The following is a 4,674-nucleotide window of genomic DNA, read 5'->3' as shown; positions in this document are numbered from 1 at the left end:
CGAGAGAAGGGGAACAAGCTAACCCCAAGGAATGAGGTCACAGTGACTGATAAAAGGCAGCATAAATTGGAAGTTAGGAGGGAGGAAGAGAATACCCTGGTGCTTATCGGTGGTGACTCAAATATGAGCAGGTGCAAGAGAAATATAATGGAGCGTGTAAAGGGTGATAAGCGGGTAGCAGTCGGGGCATTCCCAGGCAGGACAATGGACGCAGTACTGACAGCGACAAAAAGCAAACTTGCTGAAGATGTTGCAGAGCGCAATTTGGTAGTGGTAGCGGCGAGGCTAAATGATGTCCTTAATGGTGAAGGCGCAAAAGTAGTGGAAAGATTAGTGTAAGGAGCTGACGATTTAGGTGCGATAGCACAGCATGTCCAGATCGTGGTGTGCACAGTGCCGGAGGTGCAAGCACGTAACGAAGAAGTTGCCAAGGACGTTGTGGCTGTTAATCGAGAGATAAGGAAGTTAAGCCAGGAGAAAGGCTTTGAAGTGTCAGACATAAACAGGAAAGTGCATAGAGCAGGCGTTGGCGGAGGTTTTACGCGAGATGGCATCCATTTTAATGGAAGGCTAGGAGCCGAGATTGGCTGGCGCCTGGCAGACAGGGCAGCAGCTTTTTTAAGGGGTCCACTGCGGCTCAGGGCGTAGGGGTAGGTAGAAGCAAAGTAGAAAGCGTAACAATGGCGGTTGACGCCAATAAAATGGCCACTACGAGGTCCCGGAAGAAAACTACGAAAAATGAATTTAGCACCAGGATCAGGTACATAAACATGCAAGGCGGTAGAAAGAGAGCGAAGTGGTTAGAAATCGAACAGCAGTTAAAGGACGAAGAAGTAGGTCTATACGCGCTATGCGAGACACATCTCAGGGATCTAGAAGATCCACTGTTTATTGATGGCTACGTCTGGGAAGGGAGCAAGAGAACAACAACGGAGAGGAAGGGAGGAGGAGTAGGTATGTTGACACATCAAGGAACAAATCAGCAAACAATAAAGTCAACTTGCAAAGAATATGTCTGCGTATCAGGTACAACTTCCGGTAATACGACATGACTAGGAGTAGTTTATTTAGAGACAGGGGACAAATGCAGAGAAGAAAAAAAGGATCTAGTTAAGTGTCTCAATGACGATATAAAGCAGTGTGGAGAAGGTGCCGATATTATCCTGCTGGGTGACATGAATGGCCACATCAAGGATCTGGATGGATACACAGATTGTAACGGGAAGTCGATGCTAGACATCTGAGTGACACAACCTAGTTATTGTAAACAGAGAAACTAAATGTGAGGGACAAATCACGTGGGAATCCCGTAACACTCAAAAGACCATTGACTACTGCTTAATGTCGCAGGGGATGTATAGCAAGCTCGCAATAATGGAAATAGACGAAGAGGGGAAGTACAGCCTCGGAAGTGATCATAAGCGTATTAGTCTACAGTTTGGAGCCCTGGGAAGTCAAAAAGATTACGCAAAATTAAATGACGAACAAATAGCGCTAATAGCGGCCGCCACAGAGGAAGCATTAGAGAAACATCGCATGGAAAAGCGGAATTATAATCACTTAGAACTGCTCAGTACAAAAATAAAAGAAGTAAAAGGAGTAAACCGTTGGAGAGGAAAGAGGAAGCCACGAAGTTGGTGGAATAAGGAAATTAGGAAGGCCATCGAACAACGACGGTTGGCACCACGGAAACGCAGAGAACCAAAGAGGGCGCAGTTATCTCAAGGGGAAATAGGCCGAAAATTGGTATCCTATCGACAAAAGGAACAGCAAGTGCAGGTCCTCGTCCAGGCTAAAATAAAGCAGTCCTCTGATCGCTGGCTGGCTGAGTTCGCGATGCAACTAAAGGGGGGCCAAGAAAATTCTGGAACCTTATAAGCTGGCTGGGCAAAGCGAACCCCAGTAAGCAGGAACAGATTCACGATGCCAAGAGAAAATGTTAAGAGGAAGATGACGCTGTGAACTACATTTCATCGGTTATAGCTGAGTCATTTAAGAAAGACGATAGGGTATTCACCCCAAATGAGGGAGCAACACAGTACAGCACAATAGAAAACAGCTTAGAACTGACCAATCTTAACAGGAAAAAGGCGGAAGCAAATATTTCAAAATGCACGTCCGCAGGTATAGTCGAAATTCCAGCCAATCTAATTAGTGAATTTGGTCCTAGAGGCAAGGAAGCGCTGATAAAAACATTGAAGGCAGTCATAACAAATAAACAAATAAGGTTGAAGATGATAGCATTCCTTGCGTGTACGATGGTATATATTTGTCCGTGTTGCCTTTAAATAAATCAGTTGTGAGGGGCGCTCCGTCCCGTCTTTCTACCTTGTGTTGTGTCTGTTTTCGCGCCTGTAACCAAAAAGATGCACAGTTACCAACTTGCCCAGCAAGACGTTCTTTTAAAATATGGGTAGAAAGTAACAGAATACTCGGAGAACTTCAGAACGGGTTCAGTAGTGGTAGACGCTTAGATGATAGCCTGTTCGTACCTACCCAGTGCATAGAAATAGCTAAGACGGAAAACAGACCTCTGTATTTAGCCGTCCTGGACATAAGTGGCGCATACGACAACGTGAACAGGGAACTCCTGTGGAACATATTAAAAGATGAAGGTGTCGGTCATGAGGTAATTGATTTTCTACAGGAAATATATCGAGAAAATGAAGTTGAAATAACATGGGAGAGAATTAAGAGTACAACAACTGTCGAGGTACACATAGGATTAAGGCAAGGTTGTCCTCTATCACCGCTGCTGTTCATGCTTTATATGATAAGTATGGAAAGAAGGCTACAACGCAGCAATCTATGTTATGATCTGTCGTACAGTTTAGGCGGAAAGGTTGTTGAGCAACGACTAGAGGCTTTAATGTATGAGGACGATATTTTACCGTTAGCAGATAGCCAGGAAGATTTCCAAACTTTGGTTAATTGCTGTGGAGACGAAGGAGACAGTCTAGGTTTGTTTTAGCGCAACTAAGTCAGGTGTGATGGCTTACAACGGTGTAACTGATCAGGAGCTTACAATACAAAGCCATGAAATACCCCGAGTGGCCGAATACAAATATCTCGGGGTATGGGTAAACGAAGGGCAGATGTGCACAGAAAAGCACCAACAGTCTCTCATAGCAAAAGGGCGAAGGGATGCTGGTATAATGAAACATAGGGATTGTGGGGGTACAACAAGTATGAAGTACTGAGATGTATTTGGAAAGGAATAATGGTGCCGGGGCTTACTTTCGGGAATGCGGTTCCATGCTTAAGGGCAGAAGTTCAGTCGCGATTAGAAGTAAATCAGAGAGCTGTTGGAAGATTAGCACTAGGTGCCCATGGGAAAACCACAAACCAGGCAGTACAGGGGAATATGGGCTGGGCATCGTTCAAAGCACGGGAAGCTCAGAGTAAAATACCATACAAAGAACGCCTGAGGAAATTGGACGATAGCAGGTGGGCAGGTAAGGTATTTAAATAGCTATACAGAAAGAGCGTTGACTCACACTGACGGAAAAGAACTAAGAAGCTTACCAGTAAGTTTGTCAGACAAGAGGAAGGAGAAAGAAAGAGCATTAAACGACAGGTTAAAAACGCGGAAGGTAAAAATTGGATAGGTTGAATGGAAAAGAAGCATAGTGTAGAACTATATCGATACTAGAAAAGGCAGATCAGGAAGGAATCGTTTTATGATAACTCAAGAGGCAGTGCCCTATTCTTTGAAGCTAGTTCAGGATCTCTTAGAACGCGTAGCTACAAAAAGAAATTTATCGAAGATGACACATGTGCTGTATGTGGTAAATCTGTAAAAAACAGTAGAACACCTCCTACTAAAATGTGATGGTATCCATCCCGATGTCGATGCAGGCAGAGTCACTCTTCCTGAAGCCCTGAGTTTTAGAGATAACAATAGTCATGTAAATAAATCTGCGGTGGAAATTAGCAAAAATCGATTGGAAGATTGGTGGCTCAAAAGCAGAGTGGTGACAAAAGTTTAACAGTGTAGGAAGACGTATTTTAAAGAAAATGGCGAATTTTATTACCAACTTACAGCAGGGTTAAACAAAAATACAGGGAAAAAATGAGCATGGTGGCAACTACCGCAAACCCGTTTCAAGGGGGACGCTCCTACCTTCCATCCATCCATCCATCGATGAAAGCGGCAATGGAAATGGGGCCGATTCCCAGGGGAAAGTTTTCCAACTGTCCTATCTCAAAAAGTTGCTCGGGAAGAACCTGGGTTGTACGAGCCCCACCGGTGGCAACCCCTGCCATCGCACGGCCGTGGCACATCACTTAACCGCTGAACCACTGCGCCAGGAGCGGAATGAGGACTTCCAGGAATTTATGAATGTGTAGTGGAGAATGACCATTTCCGCATAAAAGGCAGTCACCCATTAAAGCTACCGCGTCATACTCTTAAGGTGAAGCTGAAGTGGCCCCTACAAGCTTTTTTTTCATACAGGGGTCGTAAAAACGAAAGAAAACACTGGCGGGAATTTTCAGTTACGCCTAACGTGAAACCGCTACCGCGAGAAGGCGGGCGTGTGGCCTTGAGGTCACGGATTCGGGCACCCCGCGCTGCGTTAACAGTGGCTCAGCTAGGCATCATTTTCGTCGTTACGCTTGCTTCAGCTTTAACAAACTTGGTGCGTTCACAATCTGTAGACAATACTGTTAACC

This window comes from Amblyomma americanum, chromosome 1 (genome assembly GCF_052857255.1).
Source record: "Amblyomma americanum isolate KBUSLIRL-KWMA chromosome 1, ASM5285725v1, whole genome shotgun sequence".
Taxonomy (NCBI): Eukaryota; Metazoa; Arthropoda; class Arachnida; order Ixodida; family Ixodidae; genus Amblyomma; species Amblyomma americanum.
This window is presented reverse-complemented; position numbering follows the sequence as displayed.